This window comes from Salmo trutta, chromosome 37 (assembly GCF_901001165.1).
Source record: "Salmo trutta chromosome 37, fSalTru1.1, whole genome shotgun sequence".
Taxonomy (NCBI): Eukaryota; Metazoa; Chordata; class Actinopteri; order Salmoniformes; family Salmonidae; genus Salmo; species Salmo trutta.
The window spans coordinates 9201883-9222118 of NC_042993.1; the positions used below are offsets into that span (position 1 = coordinate 9201883).

Consider the following 20236-nt stretch of genomic DNA (forward strand, 5'->3'; position numbering starts at 1 on the left):
CAGTATTGAGGTCACGTCTACCTACTTTGCTGTGAGGAATTACTGGAGAGGGTATTTCGCTGCCACCTTCAGTGCCTTCATATTCAGGGTGCTGTCTGTGTGGAACAAAGATGCTGGTAAGCAGAACAACTGAATCCCACTGTACACCTTTTCTCTCATGGTGATGTCATATGTTTATTCATGCCAGGTGTTTTAAAATAGGATCAGCTTTCACTCTCTCACTCTCTCGCTATCCCTGTCACAGTCACCATTACAGCTCTTTTCCGGACCAACTTCCGGATGGATTTTCCCTTTGACCTGCAGGAGCTCCCAGCCTTTGCTCTCATTGGGTGAGAGCGCTTAGTAAACATTCGTCACACCCCTTTTTGACCTAACAGTCTTCAACTGAACTTCACCCACTTTGTGATGGTGTGGGGATCAATGGGTTTGTGTGTGTCTTCCTGACTCCCTATTGAAGAATCTCCTGTGGGTTCCTGACTCTCTGTCCCCTGTCTGTCTGTTGTAGAATCTCCTGTGGGTTCCTGACTCTCTGTCCCCGGTCTGTTGTAGAATCTCCTGTGGGTTCCTGACTCTCTGTCCCCTGTCTGTCTGTTGTAGAATCTCCTGTGGGTTCCTGACTCTGTCCCCTGTCTGTTGTAGAATCTCCTGTGGGTTCCTGACTCTCTGTCCCTTGTCTGTCTGTTGTAGGATATCCTGTGGGTTCCTGACTCTGTCCCCTGTCTGTTGTAGAATCTCCTGTGGGTTCCTGACTCTCTGTCCCCTGTCTGTCTGTTGTAGAATCTCCTGTGGGTTCCTGACTCCCTGTCCCCTGTCTGTCTGTTGTAGGATATCCTGTGGGTTCCTGACTCCCTGTTCCCTGTCTGTCTGTTGTAGAATCTCCTGTGGGTTCCTGACTCCCTGTCCCCTGTCTGTTGTAGAATCTCCTGTGGGTTCCTGACTCCCTGTCTGTTGTAGAATCTCCTGTGGGTTCCTGACTCTCTGTCCCCTGTCTGTCTGTTGTAGAATCTCCTGTGGGTTCCTGACTCTCTGTCCCCTGTCTGTCTGTTGTAGAATCTCCTGTGGGTTCCTGACTCCCTGTCGTCTGTCTGTCTGTTGTAGAATCTCCTGTGGGTTCCTGACTCTGTCCCCTGTCTGTTCTAGAATCTCCTGTGGGTTCCTGACTCTCAGTCCCCTGTCTGTATGTTGTAGAATCTCCTGTGGGTTCCTGACTCCCTGTCCCCTGTCTGTCTGTTGTAGAATCTCCTGTGGGTTCCTGACTCCCTGTCTGTCTGTTGTAGAATCTCCTGTGGGTTCCTGACTCCCTGTCTGTCTGTTGTAGAATCTCCTGTGGGTTCCTGACTCTCTGTCCCCTGTCTGTTGTAGAATCTCCTGTGGGTTCCTGATTCTGTCCCCTGTCTGTCTGTTGTAGAATCTCCTGTGGGTTCCTGACTCTCTGTCCCCTGTCTGTCTGTTGTAGAATCTCCTGTGGGTTCCTGACTCCCTGACCCCTGTCTGTTGTAGAATCTCCTGTGGGTTCCTGACTCTCTGTCCCCTGTCTGTCTGTTGTAGAATCTCCTGTGGGTTCCTGACTCCCTGTCCCCTGTCTGTCTGTTGTAGAATCTCCTGTGGGTTCCTGACTCCCTGTCCCCTGTCTGTCTGTTGTAGAATCTCCTGTGGGTTCCTGACTCCCTGTCTGTCTGTTGTAGAATTTCCTGTGGGTTCCTGACTCTGTCCCCTGTCTGTTGTAGAATCTCCTGTGGGTTCCTGACTCTCTGTCCCCTGTCTGTCTGTTGTAGAATCTCCTGTGGGTTCCTGACTCTCTGTCCCCTGTCTGTCTGTTGTAGAATCTCCTGTGGGTTCCTGACTCCGTCTCCTGTCTGTCTGTTGTAGAATCTCCTGTGGGTTCCTGACTCTGTCCCCTGTCTGTCTGTTGTAGAATCTCCTGTGGGTTCCTAACTCCCTGTCCCCTGTCTGTTGTAGAATCTCCTGTGGGTTCCTGACTCTGTCCCCTGTCTGTTGTAGAATCTCCTGTGGGTTCCTGACTCCCTGTCCCCTGTCTGTCTGTTGTAGAATCTCCTGTGGGTTCCTGACTCCCTGTCCCCTGTCTGTCTGTTGTAGAATCTCCTGTGGGTTCCTGACTCTCTGTCCCCTGTCTGTCTGTTGTAGAATCTCCTGTGGGTTCCTGACTCTCTGTCCCCTGTCTGTCTGTTGTAGAATCTCCTGTGGGTTCCTGACTCCCTGTCCCCTGTCTGTCTGTTGTAGAATCTCCTGTGGGTTCCTGACTCCCTGTCTCCTGTCTGTCTGTTGTAGAATCTCCTGTGGGTTCCTGACTCCCTGTCCCCTGTCTGTCTGTTGTAGAATCTCCTGTGCGTTCCTGACTCTGTCCCCTGTCTGTCTGTTGTAGAATCTCCTGTGGGTTCCTGACTCCCTGTCCCCTGTCTGTCTGTTGTAGAATCTCCTGTGGGTTCCTGACTCTCTGTTCCCTGTCTGTCTGTTGTAGAATCTCCTGTGGATTCCTGGCTCTCTGTCCCGTCTGTCTGTTGTAGAATCTCCTGTGGGTTCCTGACTCCCTGTCCCCTGTCTGTCTGTTGTAGAATCTCCTGTGAGTTCCTGACTCTCTGTTCCCTGTCTGTCTGTTGTAGAATCTCCTGTGGGTTCCTGACTCTGTCCCCTGTCTGTCTGTTGTAGAATCTCCTGTGGGTTTCTGACTCTGTCCCCTGTCTGTCTGTTGTAGAATCTCCTGTGGGTTCCTGACTCTGTCCCCTGTCTGTCTGTTGTAGAATCTCCTGTGGGTTCCTGACCCTGTCCCCTGTCTGTTGTAGAATCTCCTGTGGGTTCCTGACTCTCTGTCCCCTGTCTGTCTGTTGTAGAATCTCCTGTGGGTTCCTGGGGGCCTTCTTTGTCTACCTAACAGACAGGTGGTTCTAGTGATGAGGAGACAGACGGCTCTCACACGCTTTCTGACCAAGCAGTGAGACATCACGCACTCACTCGCATACATACACACACGCACACAGTACACACACACAGTACACACACACAGTACACACACACTGTTACACTCACTCAAATGTCTTCACAATTGTAATGCTTAGCAGACACTATTACCCAGATGCCTGACACTTTCCACATTCCATTCCAGATGAGGTTCATTTGGGTAGCCTCTTCTTACAAAGTAGTCTGTTACAGGACTTTGACCCAGACAAGCAGGGCTTAACAGCCAGCCATTCACTCAGTTAGAGACATTCACTTAGCCATTGACTCACCAGTCAAGGTACATTGAGCTCACACATTAGGAGAGGCAGAGCAGTAGAGGTGTCCTGCCATGAACTCAACAGCCTGACAGCCAGACAATGAACTGGGATGAGATTCCTGACAATTTACGTTATTACCCTAAAATGCTTCACATTTAAAAAATGGCATTGTGGTTTGTTATAATGGTTGAGTATCCCAGTTGTTAAATAATATTGTTTGTGTGTGTGTGTGTGTGTGTGTGTGTGTTCAGTCGGTTAATCTACCCAGGTGCAGTGACCTTTGTCATCGCCACCCTGACCTTTCCTCCTGGATTCGGCCAGTTCATGGCTGGAGAGGTCAGAGAGCATTATTGAGCTTATTAGAGCTTATGTTCATGACTTATAGAATAACCTTTTATAAATCCATGTATTGATTGTGATGACTGAATGCAATTCACTCTCTACCACCTGTGAAGAGGGGTCATAAATGAATGATCTCTCTCTCCCTCTCTCTCCCTCCCTCCCTCCCTCCCTCCCTCCTGTTCAGCTGATGCCTAGAGAGTGTATTAATTCTCTGTTTGATAACTTCACCTGGACCGAACTGTCTGCCACCGCTCTTCCCTCCGGACTGGAGCGCTCCTCAGCCTGGCTGCACCCCGACGTCAGCGTCTTCCTCATCCTCCTCCTCTTCTTCGTCATGAAGGTACGTCCTCCCTCCATCATGGAGCAAAACACATTACTTTTCTTCTCGTATTATGCTGTGGTCAGGCTATCTGTTACGAATCCCTTTGGCCCTGCAGTCTAGGGGGGATGGCAACGAGACCGTAACATAAATCATGCAAATTATAATCGTGACAAGTAACAGTGAGAACCAATAACCACAGACAACTACAATCTACCGTCAAACTCTAATGGTTTATTTATAAACACACGGTAATGGGGTGTGAGAAAAGGGGCTGAGCTGGACCCAAGCAAAGAAACAATAAGCCAAAAACACCCCTAAGCTAGACTAGCCTACCTCAATAACAGCTAGCTAACTAACCAAAAATACAGTGGGTGGTCCGCCCAGTTCTAACTAGGGTACTTAGACAAAGTATTCCTACGGGTAATGTATGCCCATGGGCGACTTGTCTTGGTACCCCCTTTTCCCACCAAACAAACAAACAAACAGTCAAACAACAAAACAATACTCACAGGATTACCGGACAAATGTGACATGCAGTTGTAAAAACAAAAGAGATCAATACAGAGATAGAGAGAGGGACACACAGAACGAGATTGAGAGAATGAACACAAAGATTGATCTCAGATTGAGAATGAGCTTGCGAGATAATGAGCTGGGGAGAAAACAACTGACTGGGTTTTTAAACCAAGGGAAAGGGGCTGTGATTGGGTGAGGAAAGGGGAGCAGGTGTCTTCTGATTGGGGACTGGTTGATGACTGATTGGGGACTGATGATTGTCACCTGTGAGGAGGAGAAGGAGAAAAGAAACACAGGATACACACTTGTATCCGTAACACTATCAAATCAAAATGAAAAGAGTTACACTCTAAAACCTTTTCTTTGTTTCTCTAGTAGATTCTATAAAGGATTTGTATTAGGTCTCTCTGTCATTCACATACCTTCTCAATGTTCTAGTTCTGGATGTCTGCTGTTTCCACGACGATGCCCATCCCGTCTTGAGCCTTCATGCCAGTGTTCATACTGGGTAAGAGGCTGAGATCAGACCTGGGAATCTAAACAGAATGCATCAGACATCAGGGTTAAAACATGCTCTAAACCTGTCCTAAAGCACAACTGAGTATTCTCTCTCCTCTCTATCCCCTTTCTCTCTCCCCTTTCTCTCTCCCCTTTCTCTCTCCCATTTCTCTCTCCCCTTTCTCTCTCCCCTTTCTCTCTCCCCTTTCTCTCTCCCCTTTCTCTCTCCCCTCTCTCCCCTTTCTCTCTCCCCTTTCTCTCTCCCCTTTCTTTTCTCTCTCCCCTTTCTCTCTCCCCTTTCTCTCTCCCCTTTCTCTCTCCCCTCTCTCCCCTTTCTCTCTCCCCTCTCTCCCCTTTCTCTCTCCCCTTTCTCTCTCCCCTCTCTCCCCTTTCTCTCTCCCCTTTCTCTCTCCCCTTTCTCTCTCCCCTTTCTCTCTCCCCTTTCTCTCTCCCCTTTCTCTCTCCCCTCTCTCTCTCCCCTTTCTCTCTCCCCTCTCCTCCAGGGGCAGCATTTGGGCGTCTGGTAGGGGAGATCATGGCCACTCTCTTCCCAAACGGTATCCTGTTTGATGGGATAGTTTATCGCATCCTCCCCGGGGGCTATGCTGCATTGGTGAGTCTCCTCTGAAGTCTCATCTTGCCTTGCTGCTGTTGTAGGGCAGCCCAGCCCCAGAAGTGGCTCTTCTTATCAGCTGTATGCAAGAATTTGCTATGTGTTGTCTTCAGAATTCAGCATTCTCTGTGTTGGTCTTGCCAACCCCCATTGTCACACCTCTGAGAGGTTACATCATGTAGGTCTGACATCTGATTGGATGTTAACTTTACAGTAATACTATTGGTCAACATCTCAGGTTTTGAGTCCAAACAACTCAGATGTTTATTAAAGGTTCATTGTTCTTTTTCTTATTTGCTCCTGACCTGCTGTGGTGAGATACTTTCTTTCTCTCTCCACCCCATGAACTTTTGGGGCAGGGCCTTTCAGGCTGTGGGGTTTCTAATAATCAATTAGCCTTTTAAAATGCTAAACTTGGATTAGCTAACACAATGTACCATTGAAACACAGGAGTGATGGTTGCTGATAATGGGCCTCGATACGCCTATGTAGATATTCCATAAAAAATCTGCCGTTTCCAGCTACAATAGTCATTTACAACATTAACAATGTCTACACTGTATTTATGATCAATTTGATGTTATTTTAATGGACAAAAAAAGGAAATTACTAAGTGATCCCAACTTTTGAACGGTAGTGTACATATCAAAAATGACTGCCCACTACCCTGTCATACACAATGATGTCATTTAACACCACCTCTCCTTTCCTTTCTGCCTTGTCGTGACTCCTGATCTCTCCTTCCCTCCCTCTATACTCTCTCTTCCACTCTTCTTTCCCTCCCTCTCTCCCTTCCTCTCTCCTTTCCCTCCTTCTCTCCTTCCCCTCCCTCTCTCCTTCCCCTACCTCCCTCCCTCTCTCCTTCACCCTCCCTTCCTCTCTCCTTTCCCTCCTTCTCTCCTTCCCCTCCCTCTCCTTCCCCTACCTCCCTCCCTCTCTCCTTCACCCTCCCTTTCTCTCTCCCGCCCTCCTTATCCCAGGTGCCGCGGCCCTGACCGGGGCAGTGACCCACACGGTGTCCACGGCTGTGATCTGTTTTGTGCTGACAGGCCAGATCTCCCACATCCTGCCCATGATGGTGGCGGTGATCCTGGCCAACATGGTGGCCCAGGGCCTGCAGCCCTCCCTCTACGACTCCATCATCCAGGTCAAGAAACTGCCATACCTCCCCGAGCTCAGCCTCGGACACATCAGGTACTGGAACGGTCACCATTATGGCTCTAATAAATGCTTATGCAGAGAACTGTATGCCATTGTGGCTCAAACAGTTCTAGTGTACATGCAACCTTGTGTGCTATTATGACTCAAGCAGGCACAGTTCACATCAAATCAAATCAAATCAAATTTATTTATATAGCCCTTCGTACATCAGCTGAAATCTCAAAGTGCTGTACAGAAACCCAGCCTAAAACCCCAAACAGCAAGCAATGCATGTGAAAGAAGCACGGTGGCTGGGAAAAACTCCCTAGGAAAAACTCCTGAGAAAGGCCAAAAACCTAGGAAGAAACCTAGAGAGGAACCAGGCTATGAGGGGTGGCCAGTCCTCTTCTGGCTGTGCCAGGTGGATATTATAACAGAACATGGTCAAGATGTTAAAATGTTCGTAAATGACCAGCATGGTCAAATAATAATAATCATAGTAATTGTCGAGGGTGCAACAAGCACGTCCGGTGAACAGGTCAGGGTTCCGTAGCCGCAGGCAGAACAGTTGAAACTGGAGCAGCAGCATGGCCAGGTGGACTGGGGACAGCAAGGAGTCATCATGCCAGGTAGTCCTGAGGCATGGTCCTAGGGCTCAGGTCCTCCGAGAGAAAGAAAGAAAGAAAGAGAGAAGAGAGAATTAGAGAGAGCATATTTACATTCACACAGGACACCGGATAAGACAAGAGAATACTCCAGATGTAACAGACTGACCCTAGCCCCCCGACACATAAACTACTGCAGCATAAATACTGGAGGCTGAGACAGGAGGGATCAGAAGACACTGTGGCCCCATCCGATGATACCCCCGGACAGGGCCAAACAGGCAGGATATAACCCCACCCACTTTGCCAGAGCACAGCCCCCACACCACTAGAGGGATATCTACAACCACCAACTTACCGTCCGAAGACAAGGCCGAGTATAGCCCACAAAGATCTCCGCCACGGCACAACCCAAGGGGGGGGCGCCAACCCAGACAGGAAGACCACGTCAGTGGCTCAACCTACTCAAGTGACGCACCCCTCCCATGGACGGCATGGAAGAACACCAGTAAGTCAGTGACTCAGCCCCTGTAAAAGGGTTAGAGGCAGAGAATCCCAGTGGGAAGAGGGGAACCGACAAGGCAGAGACAGCAAGGGCGGTTCGTTGCTCCAGCCTTTCCGTTCACCTTCACACTCCTGGGCCAGACTATACTTAATCATAGGACCTACTGAAGAGATAAGTCTTCAGTAAAGACTTAAAGGTTGAGACTGAGTCTGCGTCTCTCACATGGGTAGGCAGACCATTCCATAAAAATGGAGCTCTATAGGAGAAAGCCCTACCTCCAGCCGTTTGCTTAGAAATTCTAGGGACAATTAGGAGGCCTGCGTCTTGTGACCGTAGCGTACGTGTAGGTATGTACGGCAGGACCAAATCGGAAAGATAGGTAGGAGCAAGCCCATGTAATGCTTTGTAGGTTAGCAGTAAAACCTTGAAATCAGCCCTTGCCTTAACAGGAAGCCAGTGTAGGGAGGCTAGCACTGGAGTAATATGATCAAATTTTTTGGTTCTAGTCAGGATTCTAGCAGCCGTATTTAGCACTAACTGAAGTTTGTTTAGTGCTTTATCCGGGTAGCCGGAAAGTAGAGCATTGCAGTAGTCGAGCCTAGAAGTAACAAAAGCATGGATTAATTTTTCTGCGTCATTTTTGGACAGAAAGTTTCTGATTTTTGCAATGTTACGTAGATGGAAAAAAGCTGTCCTTGAAGCAGTCTTGATATGTTCTTCAAAAGAGAGATCAGGGTCCAGAGTAACGCCGAGGTCCTTCACAGTTTTATTTGAGATGACTGTACAACCATCCAGATTAATTGTCAGATTCAACAGAAGATCTCTTTGTTTCTTGGGACCTAGGACAAGCATCTCTGTTTTGTCCGAGTTTAAAAGTAGAAAATTTGCAGCCATCCACTTCCTTATGTCTGAAACACAGGCTTCTAGCGAGGGCAATTTTGGGGCTTCACCATGTTTCATTGAAATGTACAGCTGTGTGTCGTCCGCATAGCAGTGAAATTTAACATTATGTTTTCGAATGACATCCCCAAGAGGTAAAATATATAGTGAAAACAATAGTGGTCCTAGAACGGAACCTTGAGGAACACCGAAATGTACAATTGATTTGTCAGAGGACGAACCATTCACAGAGACAAACTGATATCTTTCAGACAGATAAGATCTAAACCAGGCCAGAACTTGTCCATGTAGACCAATTTGGGTTTCCAATCTCTCCAAAAGAATGTGGTGATCGATGGTATCAAAAGCGGCACTAAGATCTAGGAGCATGAGGACAGATGCAGAGCCTCGGTCTGACGTCATTAAAAGGTCATTTACCACCTTCACAAGTGCAGTCTCAGTGCTATGATGGGGTCTAAAACCAGACTGAAGCGTTTCGTATACATTGTTTGTCTTCAGGAAGGCAGTGAGTTGCTGCGCAACAACTTTTTCTAAAATTTTTGAGAGGAATGGAAGATTCGATATAGGCCGATAGTTTTTTATAATTTCTGGGTCAAGATTCGGCTTTTTCAAGAGAGGCTTTATTACTGCCACTTTTAGTGAGCTTGGTACACATCCGGTGGATAGAGAGCCGTTTATTATGTTCAACATAGGAGGGCCAAGCACAGGAAGCAGCTCTTTCAGTAGTTTAGTTGGAATAGGGTCCAGTATGCAGCTTGAGGGTTTGGAGGCCATGATTATTTTCATCATTATGTCAAGAGATATAGTACTAAAACACTTTAGTATCTCCCTTGATCCTAGGTCCTGGCAGAGTTGTGCAGACTCAGGACAATGGAGCCCTGGAGGAATACCCAGATTTAAAGAGGAGTCCGTAATTTGCTTTCTAATGATCATGATCTTTTCCTCAAAGAAGTTCATAAATGTATTACTGCTGAAGTGAAAGCCATCCTCCATTTGTGAATGCTGCTTTTTAGTTAGCTTTGCGACAGTGTCAAAAAGAAATTTCGGATTGTTCTTATTTTCCTCAATTAAGTTGGAAAAATAGGATGATCGTGCAGCAGTGAGGGCTCTTCGATACTGCACGGTACTGTCTTTCCAAGCTAGTCGGAAGACTTCCAGTTTAGTGTGGCGCCATTTCCGTTCCAATTTTCTGGAAGCTTGCTTCAGAGCTCGTGTATTTTCTGTATACCAGGGAGCTAGTTTCTTATGACAGATGTTTTTAATTTTTAGGGGTGCAACTGCATCTAGGGTATTGCGCAAGGTTAAATTGAGTTCCTCGGTTAGGTGGTTAACTGATTCTTGTCCTCTGATGTCCTTGGGTAGGCAGAGGGAGTCTGGAAGGGCATCAAGGAATCTTTGGGTTGTCTGAGAATTTATAGCACGACTTTTAATCTTCCTTGGTTGGGGTCTGAGCAGATTATTTGTTGCAATTGTAAACGCAATAAAATGGTGGTCCGATAATCCAGGATTATGAGGAAAAACATTAAGATCCACAACATTTATTCCATGGGACAAAACTAGGTCCAGAGTATGACTGTGGCAGTGAGTAGGTCCAGAGACATGTTGGACAAAACCCACTGAGTCGATGATGGCTCCGAAAGCCTTTTGGAGTGGGTCTGTGGACTTTTCCATGTGAATGTTAAAGTCACCAAAAATTAGAATATTATCTGCTATGACTACAAGATCCGATAGGAATTCAGGGAACTCAGTAAGGAACACTGCATATGGCCCAGGAGGCCTGTAAACAGTAGCTATAAAAAGTGATTGAGTAGGCTGCATAGATTTCATGACTAGAAGCTCAAAAGACGAAAACGTCATTTTTTTTTTTTTTTGTAAATCGAAATTTGCTATCGTAAATGTTAGCAACACCTCCGCCTTTGCCGGATGCACGGGGGGTATGGTCACTAGTGTAACCAGGGGGTGAGGCCTCATTTAACACAGTAAATTCATCAGGCTTAAGCCATGTTTCAGTCAGGCCAATCACATCAAGATTATGATCAGTGATTAGTTCATTGACTATAACTGCCTTGGAAGTGAGGGATCTAACATTAAGTAACCCAATTTTGAGATGTGAAGTATCACAATCTCTTTCATATATCCTCTCTCCTCCCTCAGTAAGTACAACATCTTTGTGGAGGACATGATGGTGCGGAAGGTGAACTTCCTGTCCTCCCAGTCGACCTATCGGGAGCTGGACTATCTGCTAGACTCCACCTCCCTTAAAACCATCCCTCTGGTCGACTCTAAAGGTGAGACATGTTATAGAATATTTGATGCCATGCACGGTAGATTACACAAATCCATCCACTGAAATCCCTCTCTTGTCTCTCTCTCTCTCCTTCTCTCTATCTCTCTTTCTCTCTCTCTCTCTTTCTTTCTTTCTCTCTCTACTCTCTTTCTCTGCCTGTTCCCCCTGTCTTTCCTCAGAGTCTATGATCCTATTGGGGTCTATCGAGAGGACAGAGCTGCAGGCCATCTCTGATTGGTGGCTTTCAGCCGAGAGGCGTATCTTTGAGAGGGGTCAGGGGTCACCGGGTCAGGGCTGGGAGTCCTTCACTTTAGTAGATGAGGAGGAAGGAGAGGTGACAGGATGGATGGATAGATGGAATGATTGAACGATAGCATCATATTTATTATACTTATTAAAGGAATAAATATCAGTATACTTATAATGCCTTTATAATCACATTTATAATGCATTATAATTATCCATGTAATACTTGGTTATGAACTTGGTTAGCCCTTTTGTCTGTTCTCCAGACCTCTGCTGTACAAGATTAACAGAATAGGCCACTCCCATCCCCCAAACCACAGGAGCCCTCCACCAATCACACCGGCTCAGGTGACATGACACACACAAAATGTCAGAATATGACATAGAATTGGGATGTACCCACTATTGCTATTTTGTTACCAGTGCATCCATGTTTGTATTTGTATTTATTATGGATCCCCATTAGCTGCTGCCAAGAAGCAGCTACTCTTCCTGGGGTCCAGCAACATTAAGGCACTTATATACAATTTAAAATATGACAATACATTTCATAAGACTTTTCACAACACATTAAGTGTGTTCTCTTAGGCCACTACTTTACAACCAGATACTGTATCTACAATACAAAACCTATGTGTACATATGGTAGTTGGCTTGTTGGTTTGCTGTTAGCACTTCACATTTTTATAAGCAATCAATAGAGCAGAATCAATATTCGACCTGCTGCTCTATCGATTGCTCATGGGGTTTGTTTACAACAACTAACCAGCACCTTCTGTAGAAAAGTGTTGGAGTGAGAATGTTAACCCAATGTACTCACTTCTAAATGTCTGTCCTGTCCTGTCTTTCAGAGAAGAGTTCCCTCCAGTCTGTGAGGGGAATATTTCAGCGCCTCTTCTCCTCTTCCTCAACCAGCCAGGCTGAAGCTCAGGTATCATTCCATATCAAGATAGAGGTTGGCTGTAACCACTGATAGGGGGTCAGATATATTAGAAGATGTTTTTCATTCCCATAATGGTTGAGGTTTGGATTGGGGTTAGGGCAACCTGATCCTGGATCTGTGGTTAAGGCCAACATCAACCTCAAGCGTTCCTCTGGTAGCTCAAAGAGGAGCAATATCACATTCTGACCTTGCTATAATGTATGATATGATATGTAATGAGCAGGTTAGTCATTCTGTGTGATGGAGAAATAGCACCACAAGGGGGCATCTGATCTGACACTTTGTAAACCTGGAGGGTGAAAATAACTAAAATCTCTAAAATAACACCCCCCCTCTCACACTCCCTCTTTTCTTTCTCTCTTTCTTTCTATCTCTTTCTCTCTCTCCCTCTCTCTTTCTCTCTCTGTCCCTCTCTCTCTTCCTCTCTCCAGGAATCCACCCCTCCTCCACTCACTGACACCATGTCCTCAGAGGAGGTAATGTGTCTCACTGACCCTGATCAACCTTTAACCCCTAACCCCTGATCCCTAACCTCTACTCCCTGACCTCGGCACTTCATCTCGCGCGAAAAGGATTCCACGAGTAGAATCAAATATCATTAATTATTACTCCCTCTTTATATTGTCAATCACCCTCTCTGCTCTCTGATTGGCTAATGCAGATCAAAGTCTGGGAAGAAGAAGAGTTGGATAAGCCAATCAGTATGGAGGAGATACGGATTGATCCCTCCCCCTTTGGTGGAGAGAACCTCCCTACACAAGGTATCAACTGTAGCTAGCACCTTGTGCTCTTATGTAGACACTTTAAGCCATTATAAACACAACATGCTGTAGGTTATTGACAAATATGCCTCCCCCTCTCTCTCTCTCTGACAGACCCACACTCTGTTCTCCCTGCTGGGTCTCAGTCATGCCTATGTTACCAGCATTGGGAAACTGGTGGGAGTCGTAGCACTGAAGGAGGTGAGATCACACAAGCTCTCTCTCTCTCTCTCTCTCTCTCTCTCTCCCTTTCTCTCGCTCTCTTTCTCTCTCTCTCTCTGTCTGTATGCCGAGTCTTCCTTTTCTGCAGTGTAGAAGCATCAGACACACAGCTTGTCCATTTGTCCTGCCTCTCTGTCATCGTTCTCTGATGATGATCTCACAGTGTCACAGTAATTACATTGCCAAGATTAGCAAACTGAGTCATGCCATGCCAACAGCAAACTCTGAACCTACACATCCATGCATAATTGACCAAATTATGAAAGACAAGCATTGTGATTTTTAATTCCGTAAAGTGAGTGTGGAAGAGGTAAAAACATTATTGTTGTCTATCAGCAATGACAAACCACCTGGGACTGACAACTTGGATGGAAAATTACTGAGGATGATGGTAGACTACACTATCACTCCTATTTGCCATCTCTTTAAACTAAGCCTACAGGAAAGTATGCGCCATCGGGCCTGGAGGGAAGCAAAAGTCAATCCACTACCCAAGAATAGCAAAACACCCTTTACTGGTTCAAACAGCCAACCAATCAGCCTGCTACCAACCCTTAGTAAACGTTTGAAAAACATTTGGACCAGAGACAATGCTATGTCACAGTAAAGAAATGACTTTTAGCACGCTTATAGAGAAGGGCACTCAGCATGTATGGCACTTACACAAATGACTGATGATTGGCTGAGAGAAATTGATACTAAGAACACCAAAACGGCCCTCAAGGAACTTCACTGGACTCTATGTAAACTGGAAACTATAAACCCGAAGGCTGCATTTATTGTAGCTGGGGATTTTAACAAAGCAAATTTGAGATCAATGTTACCTAAATTTGATCAGCATATTGTTTGTCAGACACATAGGGCTAATACTCTAGACCACTGCTACTCTAACTTCCGCGATGCATACAAAGCCCTCCCCCGCCCTTCCTTCGGTAAATCCGACCACGACGCCATCTTGCTTGTCCTGGCTTATAGGCAGAAACTCAAACAGGATGTACCAATGACGAGAACCATGCAACGCTGGTCTGACCAATCGGAAGCAACGCTCCAAGATTGTTTTGATCACGCGGACTGGAATATGTTCCAGTCAGCCTCAGAGAATGACATTGACGCTGACTGGGTGAGTGCGTTTATAAATAAGTGCATTGGAGATGTCGTACCCACTGTGACTATTAAAACATACCCTAACCAGAAACCATGGACGGATGGCGGCATTCGCACAAAACTGAAAGCACGAACCACCGCATTTACAGTAACCATGGAAAGAGGTCTGGTGATATGGCTGAATATAAAAAGTGTAGTTATTCCCTCCACAAGGCAATCAAACAAACAAACGAAATGCCGGTACAGGAACAAGGTGGAGTCGCAATTCAACAACTCAGACACAAAACATATGTGGCAGGGTCTACAGGAAATCGCGGACTACAAAACAAAAACAGCCACGTCACGGATACCGACGTCACACTTCCAGACAAACAAAACACCTTCTTTGCCCGCTTTGAGGATAATACAGTGCCACCCTCGTGTCTCGCTAACAGTGACTGCCCTCCCCCCCTCCTTCTCAGTGGCTGATGTGAGTAAAACATTTAAACATGTTAACCCTCGCAAGACTGCTGACCCAGACGGCATCCCTAGCCGCATCTGCAGAGCATGCACAGACCAGCTGGCTGGTGTGTTTACGAACATTTACAATCTCTCCCTATCCCAGTCTGCTGTCCCCATATGCTTAAAGATGACTACCATCGTTCCTGTACCCAAGAAGGCAAAGGTAACTGAACTAAATGACTACCACCCCGTAGCACTCACTTCTGTCATCATGAAGTGCTTTGAGAGGCTAGTCAAGGATCATATCACTGCCACCTTACCGGCCACCCTAGACTCACTTCAGTTTGCTTACCGCCCCAGCAGGACCACAGACGCAATCGCCATCGCACTGCACACTGCTCTATCCCATCTGGACAAAAATAATACCTTTGTAAGAATGCTGTTTCATTGACTACAGCTCAGCATTCAACACCATAGTACCCTCCAAGCTCATTATCAAGCTGGAGGCCCTGGGTCTCAACCCCGCCCTGTGCAACTGGGTCCTGGACATTCTGACGGGCCGCCCCTAGGTAGTGAAGGTATGAAACAACATCTCCACTTCACTGACCCTCAACACTGGGGCCCCACAAGGGTGTGTGCCTAGCCCTCTCCTGTACTCCCTGTTCACCCACAACTGCGTGGCCATGCACGCCTCCAACTCAATCGTCAAGTTTGCAGATGACACAACAGTAGTGGGCTTGATCACCAGCAACGACGAGACAGCCTACAGGGAGGAGGTGAGGGCGCTCAGAGTGTGGTGTCAGGAAAACAACCTCTCACTCAACGTCAACAAAAAAAAGGAGATGATCGTGGACTTCAGGAAACAGCAGAGGGAGCACCCCCCTATCCACATCGAAGGGTCAGCAGTGGAGAAGGTGGAAAGTTTTAAGTTCCTGGGTGTACACATCACGGACAAACTGAAATGGTCCACCCACACAGACAGTGTGGTGAAGCACACTAGCACCTCTTCAACCTCAGGAGGCTGAAGAAATTTGGCTTGTCACCCAAAACCCTGACAAACTTTTACAGATGCACAATCGAGAGCATCCTGTCGGGCTGTATCACAGCCTGTATCACAGCACGGCAACTGCACCGCCCTCAACCGCAAGGCTCTCCAGAGGGGGGTGCGGTCTGCACAACGCATCACCGGGGCCAAACTACCTGCCCTCCATGACACCTACAGCGCCCGATGTCACAGGAAGGCCAAAAAGATCAACATCAACAACCACCCGAGCCACTGCATGTTCACACCGCTATCATCCAGAAGGCGAGGTCAGTACAGGTGCATCAAAGCTGGGAATGAGAGACTGAAAAACAGCTTCTATCTCAAGGCCATCAGACTGTTAAACAGCAATCACTAACTCAGAGAGGCTGCTGCCTACATTGAGACCCAATCACTGGCCACTTTAATAAATGGATCACTAGTCACTTTAAACAATGCCACTTTAAATAATGGCACTTTAGTAATCTTACATTACTCATATCACATGTATATACTGTATTTTATACCATCTACTGCACCTTGCCAATGCCGCTCGGCCATTGCTCATTAATATATTTATATGTACATATTCTCATTCACCCCTTTAGATTTGTGTGTATTAGGTAGTTGTTGAGAATTGTTAGATTATTTGTTAGATATTACTGCATTGTTGGAACTAGAAGCACAAGCATTTCGCTACACTCGCATTAACATCTGCTAACCATGTGTATGTGATCAATAAAATTTGATTTGATTTGATTGTGGGGGCTGTTTTGTTAGACTTCCGTGCAGCTTTGACATTATTGATCATAATCTGCTGCTGAAAACAACGTATGTGTTATGACTTTACATCGTCTACTATATCATGGGTCGAGAGTTACATTGACGTGAAAAAGTATTTGCCCCCTTTTTGATTTTCAATATTTTGCATATTTTTTAAACTGAATGTTATCAGACCTTCAACCAAAACCTAATATTAGATCAAGGGAACCTGTTTACAAATAACAAAAAAATGTATACTTCTTATTATGCCTGGCGAAAACCAAAAACTGCATTCCACAGTAAGAACCTTATACCAACGGTCAAGTATGGTGGTGGTAGTGTGATGGTTTGATGATGCTTTGCTGCCTCAGGACCTGAACGACTTAATAGAAGGAACCATGAATTCTGCTCTGTATCAGAGAATTCTACAGGAGAATGTCAGGCCATCCGTCTTTGAGCTGAAGCGCAGCTGGGTCATGCAGCAAGACAATGATCCAAAACACACAATCAAGTCTACATGACAATGGCTTAAAAGCAACACATTTGAAGTTTTGAAATGGCCCAGTCAAAGTCCAGACCTAATCCCAATTGAGATGCATGGAAGAGTGGGCCAACAGCTAAAGGTGGCACAACTAGTTATTGAGTGTAAGGGGGAATTTACTTTTTCACACAGGGGCATTGGGTGTTGCATAACTTTGCTTATAAAATAAATGAAATAGTTATGTAATTGTTGTGTTATTTGTTCACTCGGGTTCCTTTGATCTAATATCAGGTTTTGGTTGAAGATCTGATAACATTCAGTATCAAAAATATACAAAAGTAGAGAAAAGGGGGCAAATACTTTTTCATGGCACTGTACCTGTCTAAGAGAAAACAGAGGGTGTTCTTTAATGGAAGCCTCTCCATGATAATCCAGGTATAGTCGGGCATTCCCCAAGGCAGCTGTCTAGGCTCCTTACTTTTTTCCATCTTTACTAATGACCTGCCACTGGCTCTGAGTAAAGCCTGTGTGTCTATGTATGCTGATGACTCAACATTAAACACGTCAACTACCACAGCAAGTGAACTCACTGCAACTCTTAACAAAGAGCAGCAGTCAGTTTTAAAATGGGTGGCAAGTAATAAACTAGTCGTAAATATTTCAAAAATGAAAAGCATTGTATTTGGTACAAATCATTCACTAAACCCTAAACCCTAAACCTCAACTAAATTTTGTAATGAATAATGGGGAAATTGAGCAAGTTGAAGAGACTAAACTGCTTGGAGTAACCCTGGATTGTAAACTGTAATGGTCAAGACATATTGATGCAACGGTAGCTAAGATCGGCTTTCTTAACATCGCTATCAACAAAACAAGTCCTACAGGCCCTAGTTGTGTCACACCTGGACTACTGCCCAGTCATATGGTCAAGTGCCACATAGAAGAACATATGTACACGGAGAGCTAACATCAATAACATGCATGTCAATCTACTGGCTGAAAGTAGAGGAGAGATTGACTGCATCACTACATGTCTTTGTGAGAGGTATTGACGTGTTGAAATCACTGAGCTGTCTGTTTAAACAATTAGCACATAGCTCAGACATCCATGCATGCCCCACACGCCATGCCACCAGGGGTCTCTTCACAGTCCCCAAGTCCAGAACAGACGCGCGCAATACTACATAAGGAACAACGTGGACTGTGAAGAGACATACGCATACGCACACACACACTAACATACACAGTTTACACACATGTGCATTGTAAAATTATACATGTTGTATTGTAGATATGTAGTGGTAGAGTAGGGGTGTAGTAATGTGTTGTATGATGTACTGTTACATTTTTTGGGTGATGTAATCACCTTAATCTTGTTTGAACCTCAGGAAGAGTAGCTGCTGCCTTGGCAGGAACAAATGAGAATCCATAATATATACACATAAAAATACATGGAGCCTGTTCAGTTGGCTGTTGCTTTGCTGTTCTGTTGTACTCGAATAGTGAGTCACACTATTACACCATCAACGGTGTTCGTCTCTGACTTATCACAGCGTCACAGTAAACCTGTATTAACATGCTTTGCTTGTGTTATGACATGCTATGTTAACCACTTCTATTCCCTCTCTTTCTCTTTCCCTTCCTCTCTCACTCTCCATCTCGATCTCTATTTCTCTCCCCTCTTTCTTTATCTCTCTCTCTCCCCTTTTCCCTTCTCCATCCCTTTTCTCTTCTCCCCCTCTATATTTATCTCACCCCTTTAATCTCTCCCTCTATCTCTCCCTCTCTCTTACCTCTCACAGTTGCAGAAGGCCATCGAGGGCTCCACCCGTAGTGGGGTGAGATTGCGCCCCCCCCTGGCCAGTTTCAGAGATGCCAACCGTAAAGCCAAGAAGCACGAGGCTCCTCCCACCACCCCCTCCTCCCCCACCAGGGAGAGGGAGCTGTGGGGTGAGGGGGGGGAGAGGGAGGGAGGGGGTAGTTGGAAGGATGGGGGCGAGGGGTTTAGGTGGGAGGTTAAGAAAGAAAAGGGGGAGGGAGATGGAGGAAAGAGGGAGGGAGAGATGGTAAGGTGGAAGGATGAGATGGTTAGGACAGAGGGAAAGGGTGACATGGATGAGGCTCAGGAGGAACCCAGGGGGAACGCAGGAGGAGCAGGTGGCTCCAGTGCAGGTGCAGAGTGTGATACCTCCACCCCCATCAGCGAAGGGACAGACTGTCCCCCTCAGGAGTCTTCCTCCCCCGTCTCCCCCACCTCACCACCCACCTCACCACCCTCCTCCTCCACTCGTATCTTCATTGTGTCATCCCTTCCTACCGTACCGGAGACGGATGGAGAGAGGGAGAGCAAAGATTCTGAAGAGCCGATTTAGATGGCGACTGAGGGAATTCTGTGGATTCTGTTTCTTAAATGAAGACTTTCTCCTCTCTGGCCTCACTCCACTTACCTCATTCAGTGAGAGGGTATCAAGGAGCATCCTGGGTAATGGAGTTCTGTGCAGGCTCATTCGAGGCTTTGCAGATGTTCAGCATACAGGGAGCAGGAAGAACAGGTATACACAGTGCTTCTAGGACTTGTAGTTTTGGAATTTCTGGTAGCTAATAATACTTTTTGTACGATGGTAGCCTCTTTCCTTATTTTTCTGTGGATCTCAGCAGTTTTTTAATGATTTTTTTCTACTCAAAACAGACAGCCTATTCCTTTTCATTATTTCAGTTTCTCAGGTTTCTTTCCGTGTCTTTCAAACTACAAAAATGGACAGATGTTCTTCATCTGTGCCTATCATGGTTTGTCTCCTTGTCCTGGTATTGTTGAATGTGTGAATGTGTTTGTAGCTACATGGTACTGTACGTCTGAATCTTTGTCTGTGAATTCCATGTATCTTTATGACACTGTATATGACAGCAATGAAATGTTTGATAATGAAATCACATCATTAATCATGACTCCATGTCTGTCAATGGACTGATTTATATTTGATCTGAGCGATTAAGTGTTTACTGATTAATGAATATACAGGCTTTAAATTATTACTGTAACCACTGTAAAGTAAATATTGAAATGGTTCATACCGTTGCCTATCTACTATTCTTATGGAATACAATAAATATTTGAATGTTTTCAGTAACATTTCATTGCACTTGCTCTAAAATAAGCAGCAATGGAGCATGGCAATAATCAGCTCCAGCATAATACCAGAGATGCACTGTTCACTCCAGTCTCGTAAAAGTTTGTCTATAGAAAGGCTGTGGACGTATAAACACTTCCAGCTGAGAAGGTCAACAGTGTATTTT

At 45.8% G+C, this 20236-nt stretch overlaps 1 pseudogene; it reads left to right on the plus strand.

The window, feature by feature from the left end:
* The window catches only part of LOC115176456 (chloride channel protein 1-like), a 50606-nt pseudogene extending 31292 nt beyond the window's left edge, over positions 1 to 19314 (plus strand).
* The last annotated feature ends 922 nt before the right edge of the window (positions 19315 to 20236 follow it).